The sequence below is a fragment of the Artibeus jamaicensis genome, unplaced genomic scaffold (genome assembly GCF_021234435.1).
Source record: "Artibeus jamaicensis isolate MK-2021 breed Jamaican fruit bat unplaced genomic scaffold, CSHL_Jam_final contig_373, whole genome shotgun sequence".
NCBI classification, from domain to species: Eukaryota; Metazoa; Chordata; class Mammalia; order Chiroptera; family Phyllostomidae; genus Artibeus; species Artibeus jamaicensis.
The window spans coordinates 5266880-5289325 of NW_026521807.1; the positions used below are offsets into that span (position 1 = coordinate 5266880).

The 22446-nt window shown below is 36.0% G+C and overlaps 1 protein-coding gene and 1 non-coding gene across 6 annotated transcripts in view; one reads left to right on the forward strand and one right to left on the reverse strand.

The window, feature by feature from the left end:
• Window positions 1-22446, reverse strand: part of SSBP2 (single stranded DNA binding protein 2) — a 247817-nt gene that overhangs the window by 103600 nt on the left and 121771 nt on the right. The gene's annotated exons all lie outside the window — the stretch shown is intronic.
• LOC119059596 (U6 spliceosomal RNA) lies at window positions 6851-6957 on the forward strand. The gene has a single exon (XR_005084436.2). It is a non-coding gene; the product is annotated as a U6 spliceosomal RNA (small nuclear RNA).

The window sequence follows — 22446 nt, forward strand, 5'->3', positions numbered from 1 at the left end:
TGTTGACTTAAAAGATGAGACTTGGAAAATGGGTTTCTCTTCTGTTTCAATGGCTCCTAACACAGTACAGCCACTGAAATTAACTTAATGTTTGTCAAGAACCATTGAACTTTAGAGTGAGCATCTGGGGAGTGCCATGATGCAGATGTTAGAATAGAATATCACAGTAAAACAACTTCAGGTCTCATCTGGTTAATAACAGTACTTCATTGAAAAGATTACTTTCTGTAATTTTGGACTGATTTTTGCCCAAATAAAAGCTGCTCACCTTCTTGTAAAGGCATAATTGTGACTTCTTATGAAAGAAAACTACCTTAACTTCTACAACATAGCCAAGTGTAGGTTTTACTTATATCTAATTAACTGAATTCCATTTTTTGAATTAAAAACAAATTGCTAATATACAGCATAATGTACAAGTCACAAAAATTAAGATAATTTCAATAAACTAAACTTTAAAAATCTACATCTTTGCAAATGAGGAACAAAGTCTAAATGTAATTTATAACTTAAAACTTTATCTTTTTTCTCTTTTTTTGTGGGAAATTTTGTCTTCATATCAGATGTTGGTTAAATATAAGGAATTAAAAGACCAGAAAGTGTTCTCAGGGCATTGTTGAGAAATTTCGCCAACTGTTCATGTAACAAACGAGAAACCTTTTCTTTATGCATCTTCTGGGGGGGTCTCATCTTTGTCTGACCCTGCAGAATGCGCTATTCTTCCCGTTGTAATTTGCTTTTATGTTCTCGTGATAGTCTATTACTAGTTCATTTTATTAATAATACGGTAACACATGTTCATTGTAAAAAATCAGCAAACACATAAGAACCAGCAAGAAATAAAAAATCTAGTGTAATAGTAGTTGGAAGCAATAGTAGTTGGAAGCAACTACTATTAACTTTTTAACATAAATTTCTAAAATAGAAATGAGATTAATGTATAATTATATCAGTTTGTGAAGTGTTACTTGCATCGAACAATATATACTAAGTATCTTCTACTTTACTAATTCCTGTCACACTTTTAGTGTCTTAATTTCTCTTTTTCTCAAAAAATTTTCGAATCTTTACTACTGTATTATTCTGGATAAGAAGCCAGCAGACCTTCCCTGAAAAGGGCAAAATAGTGAATATTTTAGGTTTTATAGGCCAGAGTCTCTTTGCTGCGACCACTGAACTCTGAAACTGACATGCAAAAGCAATCACACACATATATCAAGATGGCTATTTCCCAATAAAGTTCCAAATGAAAGTTTAATTAAAAAAAAAACCCAACAGGTGCTGGGATGTAGTTTGCTGAGCCCACAGTTTAGACAGCTGCATACAAAGAAACATTTTATATCATGATAATATCAACTCTAGTTGAATATCTTACAGATTACCTCATACTTAACCTTTTTATTGAGACAGATTTAACCCAGCACACAACACCAAGGCATACATTTATTTGCTGTGGTATTTCAACAGTGGTAGGAAATCCTCCATGCTGGAACAGTACCAGAAAGACTTCCCCAGCTTAGTTTGTGCCTTAGAAACCTGAATTTCATTAGCAAAGTAGAGGGATGTTCTTCATTCTCTCTAGCCAACAGAAGTCCAAGTTAAATGGGTGGTAACTTGCTGACACAGAATTTTCATCCCTGTTTCACACCTATGGCAGAGAAACTGAGACTGAAAGAGCTGGAATAGCTGGAAACCTACAAGTTTCTATGCACCCCCACCCGTGCTTTCCTTCTCGGTCGTGACAGTAAAAGAGGTCTCTCTCCTATTAAGGCCTCTCTATTCTAAATGAACTCTTCCAGAAAATTAAAGGAGAGAGAAGACTTCCTAACTCCTTCTGTGACGTTAGCATTATCCTGCCACCAAAATAAGACAAAGACTTCCCAATAAAGAAAACTAAGGACCAATATCCCACAAGAATATAGATAGATGCAAAATTTTTAACAAAAAATTAGCAGACAGGATCTATCAGTATATAAAGTGAATGTACATTGTAAGTTGGTTTTATCCCAGCAATGTAAGGTTGGTTAACACTTTATGTTTTTAATATATTTTATTTTATCTTTATTGTATTTTTTCCACTACTATTTAGTCCTTTTATACCCACTCCCCACAGCAACCACCACACTATTGTCCATGTCCATGAGTCCTTTTTCCCTTTTGCTCAATCCCTCCACCCTTAACCTCCCCCCAAACTATAACATTTTAAAATCAGTCGATGCAGTGTGTCATCTCAGTAAACACAGAAAAAAATATTTGACAAAATCCTGCACCCAGTCTTTATAATTCACATCAGACTAGGAATAGAGAACTTATTCAATTTGATAAAATCCTACCACTAACATGCTATTCAATAAAGCGAGGGTGTCAACTTTTACTGTGTCTTTTCAACATCACACTGGAGTACTCAATGCACTCAGGCAAGAAAAAGGGGGGAAGGCAAACAGAAAGGAAGATATGTCTTGATTTGCAGACCACACGATCATTTATGTAGAAAATCCGAGGTGGGAAGAAGGTAGGGATATGACCAGAAACTAAACATGGGAATAGGGGCCGGGCATGAATGCTTTCAGAAACCACATTAAGGAGTGCTAGAATGTCGTAAAGGCAATGCATAACCATTAAATTTTTTATCTATCAGATTTGCAATTAAGCATATATTGCTATTGCACTGTAGAACATGTATTCAAGAGAGCCTTTAGACTCAAAGCAGAGACTGCAGATAGAAGTCTGTAGAAGTAATATAGAGTGAAGATGATAGTTGCTTAAACTAAGGTATTAGTAACAGTAGGGCTAGAGAAAAGTAAAATGTATCTTTACTATATGTGGGACATGGGGAATCATGAGGAACCCAGGGAAACTCATGTGTTTCCGTCTTGGCAAACTGGACGTGGTACTATTCACAGAGACAGGTAACCTGGAAGAAGGGATAGGTTGGGGGCAGGAGGCGGGAAGATGAAGTGAGTGTTAGATATGTGTAGCTTGAGACGATTTTTACTAGTGATGATTTCCTAGAGCCAGTTCATACAGGTATGTGGATAAGAAGAAAAGTTTTGAAATGAGATACTAGATTGGAAGACAACCAATTTATTATGGTAATTCAGGCCATGGGAATGGAGGAGATTGACTAGGCAGAAAATGCAATATGGGTAGAAAAGAGGGCCTGGGAGATAAACAAGGCTGAAAAGGAAGAGGAACATGAAAATGAGATTAGGAAGTATGAATCAAAGGGGTAAAGAAAAAATGTACAAAATGTGTTATGTGTTTTCAGAAATGAGAGAGGGTAATATTGTCAAATGCAGCTGAGAGGTCATGACTAGCAATATATTCCCAAGACAAACCCTTTATTTTAATACATATTGCTGTAGTAATAATGAAGCCTTTTGTATATTCAAATCTGTCCATGAATAAAAATGTCTTTAAATGAAGGAGCTATGAAAATCTTAAGGTTTCCTCTTAAAAGACTGTAAAAACACATGATTTACCAAGAAAGCAACTCATTCGGGTAAGAATATTATACACTATACTAGAAGTCTAGTTTCTTTCCTCCTTAACTAACCTAAAATTCTTAAGTAAGCTTTTGATTTGCTTATTAAAGAGCAAAATTATCTTGAATAAACTATATTAAATTTCTTTTAAAAACTTTATGATTTCAACATACACAATATAATTCCCACCATAAGCAACTAAAAATTATTGTTTCTTCTGAAAAATAAAACTTTAATAAGCTATACTAAATAACAGAATAGTATATCAAATGAGCCTTCTACCATGCACCACGGTTCATTATACAACACTTGTTATTTAGATCGAAAAGAGTCATGTTGCTTATGTCATTTTCAATTATTTTTTGCAATAATTGAAATAGTTAAATTCCAAGGATACAGAAAAGTTCCTTGGGGTTTAAAATATCAAGCCTCCAGATTAACAGTCAGAAAACCCTTTTATCCCACACCCTGCTCTCTGTTCAGTAACAGAGATGTGACAGTGAACTATTGCTAAAGGGTTGCAGGGGGATAAAAAGCAGCCCAAGCTTATGCTTAGTCTGCCAAAACAAAGGAAAATAATTCTTTGGAAGAACTTCATAATCAACTTGTAGGCAAAGCGAGTATCACAGTAATGCAGGTAGCAGAAGTATTATTGAAGCAAGATGTGGATAGAAAACTAGCACAGTGCACACTTTCTGCCCCTGAACCGCCTCCTCCCCTACCCTTTTCACCATCAGAAATGAAGTGTCATCAAAAAGCCTAAGAATTCTTAGATTTCAGAGATTTATTTTAACAGACTTGACTATGAAGTTATGTTTCATAAGGTCCATTTTCATTAAGTATTGCAATGAATAACAATATTTAGAGAAAAAGAATGTATTTAAGAAATTATAAGATTTTTCAAGAACCAATACAAATTGCTACAGAACAAAAAAAAATCAACACCCCCCCAAAAAAAAATCCTTGCCGGTGTCCCACTCCTCAGATGTCACCACTGTCCTCTGATCAAATGAATTTATCCTATTCCCAGAAATCTTTTTCCTATAATTAATATTTCCAGAAATTAGTTTTCTCATTTACTTGAATAAAAAAATGTTTAACATGTTAGAGTAAAATAACACGCAAGATAACATAATCCCCTGGTATTCCTCCCCTGAGAATATTTCTTTTCTGCTTTATTATGGCAACACCCTGACACTGGAAAATAACTACTGAAGAGATGAGAATAGAAACAAGAAGCAGAAATTTTGCTAGTAGTCTCTTAATGAGTATTAAATGTGGCTATAAGTATCTTTAAAAATATTGTATTTTTATTCATGGGAGTAAGAAAAGGCAATGCAGTATATGAAAAAATAGTCCATGCTTTTCCATTTATTAATTCTAAAACAATAATTCTACTTAATGACTTCTAGTCTAAACCAGTAGCCTTACGATGTTTGCCCACAAATAGTATTGTTAAATAAATAAATGCATAAATAGGCAAGCAAAATTACTAGATAAATCTCTTCTACTAAATATGAAAATAACTTTGGATCAAGGAAAAAAACTAGCTAGAATCAACTGCATTTTGTTTTCAATGAGCCTAACATTACTGAGAAATCCTGAGTTTTGGTCATGCAGGAGGAAAGAAATCAATAAAGCTCTACAGAGTAGAATTGCATCTAGACAGCAATTGTATACTGTAAATGCCTCCCATTCATCATAATCTGCTCAAATTAAAGATTCATTTTTAAGGTTGAGAACTCACTAAAGTAATGTCACGACTCCTGTTCTTTTAAAAATCACATAAAATATGAGAGCAGTCTTAAGCATGATTCAAATGCTTAAACCTTTTTATGTGTACATAGCAGTGATGACTAAGCAGTGCAAAAAGAAGGACAATACCAGCAAAAATTTTCTACTTTAAAGTTTATCATAGTTCCTTACACAAGTAAGATCCACATTCTTTCAAATCCCATTAACGCAGAGAACTGTAAGAAACACTGACCTCCCTATCTGTTTTCCTTGACCTCCCTATATTTCAGGTAAACACATATCCTAACTAGACAAGAATATGTTGTTTTATATGAAATAAGTGATTAAATTGGTTCCTAATACCATATTAGTGATATTAAAAAAAACTAAGCAGGAAAAAAGCCAAACAAAGCATAAAAATCATCTAACCATACAAATACATGTAAGAGCAACTATATCAGGTCTGGAAGATCTCATGAGAGATCTCATGAATAAAACAAAACAAATGTACTCTTTTTTGAATCCTAAATAGATATTAATGCTTACATACAAACTCCAAAAGAAACTGCAAAAAAGCTATGAAAACTAAAATTTAGTAGTTTAACAAGTTAAAAACAGCAAGATACCATATATGGGCTATGAATAATTAGACATTGGAATTTTGAAACTGCCATTTATTATACCATAGATGTTGTTAAAATACCTGCTAAAATATAATAAATATATGTGCTAAAAACTATAAATCACTAATGAAAGGAATGAAAGAAGACATAAATAAAGAGGTACACAGGGTGGGGCAAAAGTAGGATTACAGTTGTGAGTATGTGAAACAGAGTTTATTCTTGTACTGCTACTTAATAATTATTGTATTATTTTCTATATGCACAACTGTACATCTATTTTTGCCCTGTGAAACAGAGTTTATTCTTGTACTGCTACTTAATAATTATTGCATTATTTTCTATATGTACAACTGTAAATCTATTTTGCCCTGCCCTGTATAGTGTTCAAAAATGGGAAGACTCAATATTGTTACTATTTTAATTCTTCTCAAGCTATAGACTCAACACAATTCCAATCAACATCCCAACAGGACTGTTGCACAGAAATCAAAAACGGATTTGAAAGTTTACATAGAAATGGAAAACACCTAGAACAGCCAAAACAATTTTGAAAATGGGGACTGATGTTAATTTTACATTGTCTCACTCTACCTGAATGTTTATGTAAGGCACAGCAGTCCAGATAACGTGGTTATCTGGTTATCGTGGTTTTCACAACGTGGTTGTGAAAAACAGAGAATGCACACAGATACGGTAATTTTGACCGAGATGCAATTAAATTCAATGGAGAGAGTCTTTTCAACAAATGGTGCTGGAAAACTGCATAGAAGCATACACACCAAAAAGTAAAAATAAAATAAAATAACCTTAATCTAAAACTTGAACTGTATGTAAAGATTAATTCAAAATGGATCATGAAAAAAAATGTAAAACCTGAAACTATAAAACTTCTAGGAGAAAACATAGGAAAAAATACCTGTGGAAATTTGGTCTAAACAGATTCCTTAAGTATATCACCAAAAGAAAAAATACTGAGAAATTGAACTTCATCAAAAGTAAGAACTTTTTGTGCTCGCTTCGGCAGCACATATACTAAAATTGGAACAATACAGAGAAGATTAGCATGGCCCCTGCGCAAGGATGACACGCAAATTCGTGAAGCGTTCCATATTTTTTCAGACAAAGGTTTAATCTCCAAAATACACAAAGAACTTACATGACTCCACTCTAAGAAGACACCCAACCCAATTAAAAAATGGGAAAAGGACTTGAACAAACACTTCTCCAAGGAGGACATACAGAACATTCAGAGACACATGAAGAGATGCTCAATATCGTTAGCTATCAGAGAGATGCAAATTAAAACCACAATGAGATACCACTTTACACCGGTCAGGATGGCTATCATAAACAAAGCAACAAACAACAAATGTTGGAGAGGGTGTGGGGAAAAGGGGTCCTTAGTTCACTGTTGGTGGGATTGCAGACTGGTACAACCATTATGGAAAACAGTATGGAATTTTCTCAGAAAAATAAAAATTGACCTGCCTTTTGACCCAGCAATTCCACTGCTAGGATTATACCCCAAGAATCCTAAAACATCAATTTCAAAGAACCTATGCACCACAATGTTCATAGCAGCACAATTTACAATAGCCAAGAGTTGGAAGCAACCTAGGTGCCCATCAGTAAATGAATGGATCAAAAAATTGTGGTACATATACACAATGGAATTCTATGCTGCAGAGAGAAAAGGAGCTACTACCTTTTGCAACAACATGGATGGAACTGGAAAGCATTATGCTGAGTGAAATAGGCCAGGTGCTGAAAGACAAATACCATATGATCTCACCTTTAACAGGAAGCTAAACAACAAAACAAACAAGCAAGCAGAATAAAAACAAAGACACTGAAATAGAGAACAAGGGGACAATGACCAGAGGGGAGAGGGAAGGGAATTTAAGGGGGAAAAAGTGGAGGGATTTGGAGGAACAAATATGAAGGACACAGGGACGAGAACTAAGGGGGGTGGAAATGGGAGGGAGGTGGGGAGCAAGGTGCGGGGGAGGCTGGGATGGGAGAAATAGACAAAAAACTGTACTTGAAAAATAACTAAATAAAATTAATTAAAATTTTTTTAAAAAGTAAGAACTTTTTCTCTTTGAAGGACATTATTAAGAAAATAAAAAACAAACCACCACAGAGAGAAAATACATGCAAATCACATTTCTGATATAAAATTTTTGTATCCCGAATGTAAAAAGAGCTCTCAATATCCTTTTCCATAGTGATGATTCTTTACCATGTACAATGAGGTGTGTCTAGGAAAAGTCAAGCCAGTGTTAATATAATGACCACTGTTTGTGCAACATCGATGTAACCTGGCAGCCAAGCAGAGGGGACTGGAATGCACATGGGTGAACAATGACAACTTCACTGTACTAGTCAGTGGGGGGTGGAAGATGCCATTGAGCAAGCATTTATAGTGTGTGGCCATCACATTCGAAATGACTGAGCAAGTAGAGCAACGAATAAGCACCAACTTTTTCATTAAGCTTGAACACTCCTCGCGGAAACTATTCAGATGATTCAGAAGGCTGCAGCTATGGGTGACTAGTGACTGGCAGCTTCATCATGATGATGCATCCACTCATGCATCACTTCTCATGCACAGCTTCTGGTGAAACATCAAATCAGCGAGGTGACTCAGCCCCGCTACAGCCCAGATTTGGCGTCCTGCGAATTATGCCCTTTCCCCAAATTAAAATCACCTTTGAAAGGGAAGAGATTTCAGACCATCAATGAGATTCACAAAAATAATGTAGGGCAGTTTATGTCAATTGGGAGAACTTTGTGAGGTCCCAAGGTGCCCACTTTGAAGGGGACTGAGGCATCATTGTCCTATGTACAATGTTCCTTATATCTTGCATCTTCTTTAATAAATGTCTCTATTTTTCATATTACATGGCTGGATACCTTCTAGACAGACCTCATAATAGGAGAAGTTTATTAACTTCATTTCTTCTGGGACAGCCCTATTTTTCATTTTTATTTTACAATTACGCACAGCCCTGACTGGGTTGCGTGGCTGTTTGGAGTGTCATCCCATATGCCGAGAGGCTGTGAGTCTGATCCCTCCCTAGTCGGGCACATACCTAGGTGGAGGGTTCGATCCCCAATTGGGATGCATATCAGAGGCAACCCATCGATATTTCTTTTTCGCATTGATATTTCTCACTCTCTCCCCCTTCCTTTCTCTCTAAAATTAATAACCATCTCCTAGAGTGAGGATTTAAAAAAGGAATAAAATAAAATTATGTACAGCAAAATTCACTCTTTTTTGGTTTAAATTTATGCGGGTTCTGACAAAGGCAGAGTGTAACCACTACAACAATCTTGTGGTATAGATATAGAAGAGTTCTATCACGCAAAAATTCCCTCGTGCTGGCCCTTTGTATCCTGAGTCTTATTGCAACCATTACCTTTAAATGTAGATGCCCTTTGCTTAGTTAAAACAGTTTAACAGAAGTAAACTGGGCAGTGTGTATGTGTGGTGGGGTAACTACTTTTAGTTAAACTCTTAAAAACCAGGAGATAGATTTATATTCCAGATGCAATCCTCCACAACTCCATGACGCTACAAAGCAAAATAAAATACAGAATCAGACAGGTTTCCTCTACCCATTTGATTATTCTCCTATACTGAAGTCTCTGCTGCTGGTATAGTCATGCCAAATCTAGTTGGTTCCACAAAATTAAGTCAGTAGCATTCTAACGACAATTCCACAACTAAAGTCAACCTCTCTCTCTATATCAGCAGCAGCTAATACAGTCATAATTTAAAAGGCACACATCAGACTCCTTTTTGCTGGCTGGTTGTTTTTCTCCCCTAAATCCTCTCACAGGTAGAGCAACAGCTGTTAATGAATAGATCTAGTCACTGGAGAATTTCTTTTAGCACAGTTTGACATCATGGCCTAAATTCAAAGTGACACCAAATTAAAGCTCGTTACGGTAATAATCATGGCAGTGTGAAGTGGTTTAGGAAAATCTGAAGTCCGAGTTTTCAGATATATCACTTCAATGATATCATTGTGGACTCTGGCTAGCTTCAAATATTGTTTTAAAATAAAACTCTGATTTAAAAGGCCTCCCCTAAATGAGCAATAAATTAACAATAAACCCTTCCATTTAAATGGTATACTACTTGTGTAAAGAGGAATAGGATGGCGTAAATGTCTTTCAGTGGCTTGGTGTCTAACTTCATAGTTTTCTCAAGTTTCCAACAGTTAAAAAATAATATACAGAGTGACATCATCACGATGGAGAAAGAGGAAGTCCCAGTCCTTGTCTTCACACAGAAACACTAATTAACAGCCATATATAGCATATACAGACCATAATACTTTTATAAGAACCCCAGAATCCAGTTAAGAGGGTGCAGCATCTAAATACTACAAAACAAAGAATAGCTGCATTGAATCAGGTAAGAGCAGTTTCACTTTACCTGTGTCTCTCCCTCCCCCAAGTCAGCAGGTCAGTGTGATAAAGATCCCTTCAGCATGTGACTTCAATCATGGGGGACAGGGAGAGCCAGGACTGTAAATCCGATGTCCCCAGACCTTCAAGGTGCCACTCAAAAGAACTGCTCCAGTCTCTCATCCCCAGGAGTACTGAAAGATCCTGCACAGTTGGAATGCCTCATGGTAGCTAAGAACAAGGAAGCGGGGTAGGTGGCTCTCAGCAGCCAGCCAGCTCCACGGTAGCCAGTATGGATTACAGCTGCCAGCAAGGATGGCAGTAGCTGGCAGAGACCCAGCACCTGGTAAGGACTGCAGCAGCCAGCAAGGATCTCAGCAGCCAGTGGGGCTCTCAGCAGACAGCACAGAACATACCAGCCTGCACAGATCTTAGCAGCCAGAGAGGATCTCAGCAGCTCACTGGTTCTGTGGGATTGGAAGAAGGCTCACAATCTCTAAACTTCTACAGAAGGGAGGGAGGGAGAGGAAAGAGAAGTGGAGCTTGTACCTAACATCCCAGCATCTCAGTACACTGATCTAGAGAAAAGGGGTGACTGGTTGTCTGTACCATGAATGGCTCTGCGGGGTTTCGGAGGTGTAAAATCCTGAGAATTCTCCCCCAGGAGAGAGGGGAAGAGTGGAACATGCACATCCATAACCAAGTTTAGAAAGACTAAGAATTTCTAGCTGGGGTGACTGGTGAATGTCTTTTTCTGCCAAAGCCAATCTGTAAAGACAGAAAGACTTTTTTCCCCAAATGTTCAGACACCAATGTAGAGTTTACAATAAAAACAGTGTAAGGGAAATATGACGCTAACAAAGGAAGAAAATAATCTCCAAAAACACACACTAAAAAATGAAAATCTATGAACTGCCAGACTAAGAAATCAAAATAATCATCTAAAAGAAGCTCAGTGAACTACAAGAAACACAGACAACTACATAAAATTAGAAAAATGCACAGGAGCAAAATAAGAATACAAGGAGAGAAACTATGAAGAACAAAAGAAAAACCCTGGAGCCAAAGTATGAAATAACTGAACTGAAAAGCCCATGAAGAAGAAACCTTAGTAAATGCACAAAATGTAAAGGAATGAAGCATACCACTCCCGAAAAATCAAATCACAAAGGAAGACAGCAAGAGGGAAAGACAAGATGTAGAAGAGTGGAACAGAAAAACAAAATATGGAGTGGTGGAATGGATTAAAAACAGGAACTACTAATACCCGTAAGAGACTCATTTGAACTTTCATTAATACACAAAGGCTGAGGTAAAGAGATGTTAAAAGGTATTTTACTAACAGTAACCAAAATAAAGAAGGGGTGGCAATGGAACAAAATAGACTTCCTGTCAAAATCATTTACTAAAAACAAAGAAGGTCACTCTATAATGATAAGTGTGTCAATTCATCAACAAGGTACAACAATTGTAAATATATATGTACCTAACGTTGTATCAAAAATATCTAAAGTAAATATTAATAGACCTGAGATAGATGACAATCTAATAATAAAAAGAGCTTGAATACCCCACTTTAATCAATTTTATTCAAACAGAAAATCAATAAAAAAACAGCAGACATGAATAACACTATAGATTAAATGAACCTATGATGTACAGAACAATCCCTCCAATAGCATCAGAATACAGATTCTTCTCAAGTGCACATGGAACATTCTCCAGGAGAGATCATGTGTTGGGCCACAAAACAAGCCTTAATAAATTTTAAAAAGGTGAAATCATATCAGGTTTTGTTTCCATCCATAATGGTATGAAGCTATAAATGAATAAGAGGAGAAAAATTGAAAAATTAACAAATAGTGTGTGGAAATTAAACAACATACTCCTGAACCACCAAAGAACTCAAAAGAAAAATTAAAAAGTGTCTTGAGACAAACGAAAATGAAAATAAAAGATACCAAAACTTACAGAATGCAGCAAAAGCAGTTCTAAGAGGGAATTTCATAGCAATAAATGCCTACATTAAGAAAAAAGACAGGGATAAAAAGTACAGCACTGGGAACAGAGTCCATAATATCATAATAACTATATAGGGTATAAGGAGTCTACTAGACTTAACAAGGGAGCAATTTGTAAGTTTAAAAAATGTCTAACCACTCTGTTGTACACCTGAAACTAATATAATGTTGAATGTAAACTGTAGCTGAAAAATAAAAAATTAATTTAAAAAATTTTAATTAAAAAAAAGGGGGCTACCCTGATCTCCTCCTCCTGGAAGGCCAAGCCCATTCAGTTACTCTGAACCCATTGTATCTGACCTGTTTATATTCCTTGGTTTTAATTGTGTGGGACTGCCCAAGTGTGAGTGACCTTCATTTTTGTTCTCGCAGGGCCTAACACAATGCCAGGTACAGAACAGGTGCTCAGCACCGATTTCAAACTGGTTTAAAAAGTAATTCCAGAAGCATCTAAAGCAAAAAATTAATAATGCTCCATATCACTTCTCAGTCTTACTCTTCAGAGGCACACCAGGGTAATTAGTGTGCACGAACTGGCAAGGCACTTGAGTGAACACGCACACATATGCACAGGGTCATGTGATACATGTGATTCCAGGCTTTGCCTTTGCTCTTTATCAAAGCATCTTACACACCTTTCTATGTTAGTATGCATAGATCTACTTCATTCTTTTAAGTACTTGCATAACATACCATAATGCAAATGTAGAAAAATGTATTTACACAATCCTGTATTCATAAACATTTAAGTTGCGTTTTTCCTGGATATTTAAACAATGCTGTATGGATAGCCTTCCTCCTTATGTGCGCCACTGTGTTCCTGTGCAAGGACAGCTACAGGATACATTTATGGAAATGAAACTGTTAGGACATAAAAATAAGATATTTGAAGTTTGTCAAATTATTTCCGAAAAGATGGCAATTAAATTTCTATGCATAGTGTGTGAGTATCTTTTTCTAGAATCTCTTAACCACCATGATGTATAATCACACTTTATAATTTCATCAGTCTGATGAAAATTACAGTCATAATTCACTTTCTGATAGGTATTAATTTAATTATAAGTTGTATTTTAAAAGATATTTTTATTGGTCATTTGTATTTCTTTTTGTGAACTCCTTTGCCAATTTCATACTTATTTTTCACTTTGATATTGATTAGTAGAAGTCCTTTATGTTGTAAGAAAATTAGTCTTTTCTTATGTGTTGTAATTTCTTTCTCCGTTCATTGTTTAATTTTATTTCCTTTTCCTTCCTTGTTTATTATGCCATGCCAATTTTTTATTTTAGTAGTCAAGTTTATTAACCTTTTCCTGGCTTCTGAGAACATATGCTTATTTTAAAAATAAATAAGTAAAAGAATAAACAAACAAAAAAAGAAAAAAATCTCAAATAACATTATACCTCAAACAGAAAAAGAAGAACAAACCAAGTCCAAATTGAGCAGAAAAAAAAATAAATTATAAAAATTAGGGCAGAAGTAAACAAAGTAGACACTAGAAAGACTGTAAAGTATCAATGAAACCAAGAGTTGCTTTTTTGTAAAAAGATAAGCCAAATTGTCAAATCTTTACTTAGACTACGAAAAAAAGAGAGGAGACTCAAATAAAGCTAGAAATGAAAAAGAAGATATTAAAGTATCCACAGGAATAAAAGCATCATAAGAGACTACTATGAACAGTTACATGCCAACAAATTGGATATATTTAGATGAAATTGGATATTCTAGAAGAAATTCCTAGAAACACACAAACTATCGAGACTGAATCATGAAAAAACAGAAAATCTGAACAGACCAATAATGACTAAGGAGATTGAATTGCAGTAATTAAAACCCTCTAACAAACAAAAGTCCAGAACCAGATGGCTTCACTTGTGAATTCCACCAAACATTTAAAGAAGAATTAACACTAATCCCTCTCAAATTCTTCCCAAAAATAGAAGAGAAGGGAATACTTCCAAACTCATTTTACAAAGCCAGCATTACCCTGTTACTAAAGCCACACACAGACGCCACAAGAAAAAATACTACAGGCCGATATCCCTGATAAAGATAGATGCAAAATTCCTCAAAAACATGAGCAAACCAAATTCAATACCACACTAAAAGAAGTATAGACCACGATCAAGTGGGATTATTCCGTGGGATACAAATATTGTTCACTATATGAAAAGCAATGAGTAATACACAACCCTAACAGAGTGAAGGATAAAAATCATATGATCATCTCAATGGATGCAGAAAATCATTTAACAAAATTCAACACTCTTTCATGATAAAAAGAACACTCAATAAACTAGGTAAAGAAGGAAAGTACTTCCCCATAATAAACAGCATATATGACAAGCTCACAACTAACATACTGCATGGTGAACGACTGAAAAGTTTTCCTTTAAGGTAGGAACAAGACAAAGATATCACTTCTCTCCACTTTTATTCAATATAGTACTGAAAGTCCAAGCTAGAGAAATTAAGTAAGAAAAAAATAAAGTCATACAAATTGAAAGGAACAAGTAAAATGATATGTTTGCAGGTGACAAGGTTTTATATGTATGTATGTGTGTGTGTATAGCAAATCCTAAGTCCCCACTGAAAAACTTTTAGGAATAATAAAACGAGTTCAGTAAAGATGCAGAATACAAATTCAACATATAAAAATCAGTTGCTTCATATATACTCACAATGAATTATCAGAAAATAAAATTAAGACAACAATTTCATTTATGATAGCTTCATATAGAATAAATATTTAGAAATAAACTTAACCAAGAAGATGAGGGAATTGTACAAGGAAACTACGGTACATTGATGAAAGAAATTAAAGACATGATAAATGGAAAAATATCTCAAAGACTTAATATTGTCAAAATGTTTATAATACAATGTGATCCACAGATTCAATAGTATGCCCATCAAAATCCCACTGGCATTTCTTACAGAAATAAAAAAGGAACACTAAAATTCTTATGAAACCACAAGAAGACCCAAATTGACAAAACAATTTGAGAAAAAAGAACAAAGCTGAAGACATCACACATCCTGATTTCAAAATATATCACAAAACTAAAGTAACTAAAATAGTATGGTATTAACATAAAGACAGAAATACAGAACCAATGGAAGAGGAAAGAGAGCTCAAAATGAAAACCACTTACATTTGAGCAACTAATCTTTAACAAGGGTGCCAAAAATGTGCAGTGGAGAAAGACCAATCTCCTTAGCAAATGGTGCTAGGAAAACTGAATATCCACATGCAACACAATGAAAATGGACCCCTGTCTTATACCATACACAAAATTAACTCCAAATGGATGGAAGACAAACACAGGCCTAAAGCTGTAAAACCACGGGGAGAAAACATAGGGGGATAGCTTCATGATACTGTTCTTCACAATGAGTTCATGGGTATGACATCAAAAGCACATGCAACAAAAGCCAATATAGGTAAGTGGGACTACATCAAACTAAAAAGCTTATGCACAGCAAAAGAAGCACTCAACAGAGTGAGAAGAAAAATATCTGCATGCCATAGATCTATTCGGGGTTAACATTTAAAATATATTACAAACTCCTACAACTCAATAAGAGTTACACTGATCAAATACACTGATCAAAAAACAGGCAAAGGACTTGAATAGACATTTCTCTAAAGATATGCAAATGAGCAATGGATACATGTATAGGTGTATGACATCACTAATCATGAGGGAATTACAAATCAAACCCACAATGAAATACCACCTTACACTTCTTAGGATGTCTGTTACGAAAAAAAATCAAAAGTTAACAGGGATTGACAGCATTGTAGAGAAACTGTAACCTTTTTACTCTGTTGTTAGGGATGTAAAATGGTGTAGCTGCTGTGGAAAACTGTACGGCAGTTCTTAAAGTAAAAACACAATAAATATATGATGCAGCAATTGCACTTCTGACACCAGGGTATCAAAAAACATATCTGCACTCTCACCTGCAGTGCAGTATTGTTCAAAGCAGCCAAAATATAGAAATCCACATGTCCATTGACAGATGAAGAGATAAAATGTGGTATATGTGTACAATGGAATATTAATTAGCCTTTAAAAAGAAGTAAAACAAAATGAATGGAGCTGGAAGCTATTATGCTACGTGAAATAAGTCAGTCGCAGAAGGACAAATATTGTGTAATCACACTTACCTGAGTTATCTAAAATAGCCAATTTATAAAAGCATGAAATAGAATGGTGTTTGCCAGGTAAAGGGCAGAAGGGGAAGTGGGGAGTTATTAGTCTATAAAGTTACCATCATGTATGATGAGTAGGTCCTGTAGATCTGCTTTACAGGGAGTGCCTATGCTTATTGATACGGTATTGTGCACTAAACTTAAGAGAGTGAGTAGATCTCATGTTAGGTGTTCTTATAACAGAAGGACACAGGAAAACTTTTAAAGGTGATGGATATGTTACCTGGATTGTGGCATTAGTATCAGAGATGTATGCATAAGCCCAAACTTACCATATTTTATATATTAAATATGCAGTTTTTTTGTAAAGCAATTTTACTTCAATGAACATACAGATTTTAGAAAATACATATTCATACACATATACCCCTCCCCACACATATGGAAGGGAGGGAAGTCCCTAAGGCTACCTCTAATTTTAATACTATAATTTGTGTTAGAAATATTACAAACATAGTAGTTCATATAATATTTTCTGGTTCATTAGTTACATGAATAGTGTCAGAATTCTTAAAAATTAAATCTTCCAGTTATCTAAAATCAGGCAAATTAAAAAGAAACTATTACTCCCTTCAGAGGAAATAATTCTTTGAGTTATAAAACTTACTTCCATTTATGTTTTTAGTTACTCCAACAGTAAGACGAGCAATTGGAGATGTATAAAAGATCATATTACACCTGCGATCAGCCTACAGAAAAATACTCCAGTACACTGACCACCAGACAATAGAAATGCTATGTTTGCTTGTCCGGGTATACCCATTGTTTCCTGCAGGGCGGTATCTGGGGAGGAAGCAGAGAAGTCTGGAACTCAGCCCACTTCACAGTGACCCACACAAAATGAAAAGTCAAATATTTAGGAAATTTCTTAAAAATATACCCCTCCCATCCTTAAAGCAGTTCAATACAGTATTATTGGAGGGAGATCTCAGATAGAATCTTAAAGCCAGTATTAATCTTAGGTCATTACTCTCCATTTTCTCGTAATGAAATCCGCCACACACCACTCTAATCCATATCTGAGTACTTCCATGGACAGGAATTCCCATTATATTATAAGGTCTTTGTTATAAGCCAAACTGTATCTCCCTAAAACCTCACTCTGCTGCAGTTATTGCTCTTATACATGATAACCCTAAAGGATTTTTGAAGACAATACAACATCTGTTTTATCCTCCTCTTCTTCATTGTTGAAAAATTCAGTTCCTTTAATTCATTATTAAATAACATTTCTGGACAGTGGCTACTCAGGTGCTTCTCCTTAGGACAGGTTAAGGAATCTGTCTTGAAGTTTCTTTTGCAGAGCAAACACTCAGTCTCTGCTTAGCTTTCATATGATGCTATTTTTGTCTCCTTAATCATTGTCCAATTATGCCAAAGACAGATAATAGTATTTACTTGGTTTCTGCCACAAATCAAGTTTTGACACATTGGCTTACAAGTTTTAAATAAACTTTGATTTTCTTTTTTTTTTTCTTTAATTTTTTTGGGGGTAGCTTTAGTCAGTTATATTGTCCCTAATGAGCTGCCAGCTAGTCAGGTCTCCTGAGGTGCACATTTATTTTTTAACTTAAATATAAACTGGCTTTATTTATGTAACTGGCTAAGGCTGAGCTACATATTTTTATAAAATTCAAGTACATTAGTTCAGTTAGGTACATGAAAGACTCAGTTTCCTTTCTAGCTGTTAGAAGAAAGACTTCAAGAGTAAATAAGATAAACTAAAATATTTTAATAGTGTTAACTGTCAGAAGGTCTGATAGGCAGGATGTTTCCTATTCTTCTGGACGCCTTTCCTACTAAGTTCAAAAAAACTAAAAAGAACTTAAATTTTAACAATAGAATAAATAAAAATGCCTTAGAAAAAATAAGAAATAGTTTAGATAATTATGGTAATCCACTTAATTCAAACTGAACTTATACTTTCCTGTGCTTTTTAATTCTTCTATTTCAATGAAATCTGCTAGTTACACAATTAAAAATACTAGCATATGTTTTTAATTTTAAAAAGTTCCAAGAAGTAGGAAATCATCAATTTGAAAAAATTAGCAACAGGTCTCATATAAAACATTTAAAGAAGAGAATGTTTTACTTCTCACATGATTTTGATGGTCCAGTACATACTTACTTTCTAAAGGATATGAATTAATGGGTTTCTGGGAAAATACTGAGTAAGCAATTAACCTGAAAATTAATCTGGGTAACTGTAAGAAGGTTCTGAGTTTATAGTAACATTTGAGAGCCTCAGGGAAGAGTACTGAGGAACAAATCTGTTTTGGCTTGTAATGCCAGTGAATTCCTTTGTGGCAAGTTTACACCAAAGGAATTATGCCATTTGGAAACTATAATTCTCTTATAAAGATGTGCTTTGCATTCAAGGACCACATCACAGGAAGGAATGTCAGTAAACATTATGGCTCCATGGATAAATCCAGAGGGAAGATTTAAGTGATCATTACCAAGGCAGCTTATTTACATTAGATTTACCAATTTACAAATAAATTCTAGCAGTACAGAAATAGCCTATTGATGAAGAGAATATAGCAAAGGCTTTAGGTGAGCCATGGCATCAATGTATTTTGGAGCTGAAAAGGAACTTTAGAGATCATATGAGAGGTATACAGGAAAATCTTCATTTTATAGAGGTAAAAAGTGACTTGTCCAGAGCACAGCCAAGTGAAAATTTGACCTCTGCACTTTTTCTCCTTTAACTTGCCTCATCAAAACTAGACAATGCCACCCCCACAGCCTGTGTCACATAACTGGTTTTCAGGATAAGAACACAACATACATACGGCTCTCATCCCTGTCACCCCTATGACTTGGGAGACCAAACCTATGCCCTGAGGTATAGGGAATGAACAAAACAGACACAGTGATGTCCTCTTTCCCCCAGGACCCAACAAATTCATGTTGCCACAAATGGTCAATCAACTAACTATTAAAGTTTTTAAAAAGTACAGTCTAGTATTTCATGGACATGCAACTGAGCAGCAAAAGAAACTCCTTTTTCCATCATCCCCAGACAGATGCAAACAAATACACTGGAGATTATTACTGAGATGACCAAAAGATTCTTTTCAAAGTATTCTTTTTAAAAAAATTATTTTCAAAAATATTCTTTTTAACATTTAATTACCTTAACAAAACACCTATTTAGAATGAACATTTTATATCAATACCTCAAATGCTTGAATTCTCTTCTGGAAGGTAAAGTAATATTCCCTGGCGGACCCCAGAATCAGGAAGCAAAGGAGCTTTTCGAACTTACCGTCTCTAAAAATAAAGGTGCTGATGCCACATTCCACAAACTTGCACCATGGTATATGTTGAATTTTTGAGGGAAACATAGGAGTACTCCACATATGTTAAAAACTGTGTGGATTGCTAGCTCACAGTGTTGACATTAGATCACATGAAAATCAAGGTGGGAAGTTGTGACAGCCTAACATGCCTAACAGGCGCTTGGATCCTATAAGTAATTGCGACTATTTTTTAAGAGAAAAATATCTTTTTTCTTTCAGTTTATGTGCATTGTTTTTAAGTGTATTATTAAATTATTGGATTATGGATACTCATTTACTTGATAAACAACTGTTAGGGCTTGTTTAAAATGGCAAAGCTTAAAAACAAAGAGAAAATCTGAAGAGCAGCAAAAGAAAAACAGTTAGTTACCTACAAGAGAGCTCCCGTAATAAGACTGTCGACTTATTTCTCAACAGAAATATTTTAGGCCAGAAGGGACTGGCATGCAATATTCAAAGTGATGAAATGCAAGGACCTGTATCCAAGCCTACTTTAAAAATGAAAAATGGAACTTCTGTATGACCTGTGATTCCACTTCTGGGAATATATCCAAAGAATCCCAAAACAAGGATTCAAAAGAACATATGCACTTGTATGTTCACTGCAGCATTATTTACAATAGCCAAAATTTGGAAGTACCCCAAGTGATTACCTACAAGAGTGGGTAAATCAAAATTACAACCAAATTATAGAACAACCATTGTCAGAACCATCAGAAATTGAGTTGAATGGAAGTCTGACAGCTACAAAATTAAGAAATCATATCCATCCAGGCTGGTAGGAGCAGAGACATGGAAGAGACTGGTCCCACACCACTGTGTGGTGGATAAAAATGTGGAAGGTGTATCATGGCAGCAAGAAACCTCAGCTCCACACCAGACACCCCAGCCCAGGATTCCAGTGCCAGGACGATAAGTCCCCATAACTTCTGACTACAAAAACCAGTGGGGACTGAGTCAGTGGAAGAAACTTCTGGAATCCTAAGCAATTCCTTTTAAATAATATACACATAAACTTAGTCAGACTCACTCTCTCTGAGCTCCAGACTGGGGTATCAGCTTGAAAGGCAACCGTGGCATATAGGAAGAATGGAAGAGTCTGACATCAAGATGAGAGCTAAAGAACAGCTTTGTCCCAGACAGAAAGGTATGTAGCGGCCATTGCCCCTTTTCTGAAAGGGGCAGAAATGGCCCCTACAGAGCCATAGCAGCATAGAACCAGCAAGAGGGTACAATATTTGAGACTCCATCAATCTGGCTAACATTGTTTGCCCTGCCCTGGATATCCCCTGGAGCTCTGTCGCACCCAGCTTAGAGCTTTTAACAGTGGCTTTCCCATGTGAATGGCTGATGGCTCAAGCTTCACAACCTCCTGAATCCTCTCAACAAGCCACAGGTGGCCTCAGTGATCCCTCATCCCCCTACCTCTTGCTAAGTGGCCCCAGGCATGGCACTAGCAGCAACAAACATAGATTCATAGCTTGGCTTCCCCTAGAAATCTCCAAGCTCAGCAAAAGTAGCAGCCATCTCAGATTGTTTCCTAGATCAGGCAGGGCAGCCTTGGGCAAAACCTTACCTAGATCAGGTAAGGGCTGACCTTGGCCTGTACCACCTAGAAAACCCTAGAGCCTGTGCACTCAGTGGACAGCTACAGACCACACTATAGCACAACCATCCTGCCCCTGCACAGTCCATCCTCCATGGAGGATGGAGGTTGGTGGTCAGTGGCCACAGCCAGTCCTTGCAACTGACTGGCCTGGGCAAATGCCTCCCACTGACCTGCCAATAGCAACCAAAGCTCAACTACAAGAAGAGGGTATACTCAGCTCACACAGAGAGTTCACCTTGAGTACCAAGCTTAAGGAGGCCATGTCACTGGACCCTACAGGACACCTACTACATTAGCCCAAGCTACCAAGACAGGGAGCCAAAGCAGCTTTCCCTAATACATAGAAACAGACATGAGGAGACAAAGAAACATGGCTCAAATGAAAGAACAGATAAAACTCCAGAAAAAGAGCTAAATGAAATGAAAATAAGCAATCTCTTGGATGCAGAGTTCAAAACACTGGTCATAAGGATGCTTAAGGAACTCAGTGAGGACTTCAACAACATAAAAAAGATCCAGTCAGAAATGAAGGATTCACTGACTGCAATAAAGAACAATTTACTGGGAAATAACAGTAGAGTGGATGAAGCTGAGAATCAAATCAATGATTTGGAACATAAGGAAGCAAAAAACAACCAATCAGAATAAGATGAAGAAAAAAGAATCCAGAAAAACAAGGACTGTGTAAGCAGCCTCCGGGACAACTTCAAGTTCTAACATTTGCATCATAAGGGTGCCAGAAGAAGAGGAAGAGCAAGAAACTGGAACTCTATTTGAAAAATAATGAAAGACAACTTCCCTAATTTGGTGAAGAAAATAGACATGCAATTCCAGGAAGCACAGAGTCTCAAACAAGAGAGATACAAAGAGGCTCACTCCAAGATGCATCATAATTAAAATGCCAAAGGTTAAACATAAAGAGAGAATCCTAAAAGCAGCAAGAGAAAAGAAGTCAGTTATCCACAGGAGAGTTCCCATAAGACTGTCAGCTAATTTCTCAAAAGAAATTTTGCAGGCTGTAAGGCATTGG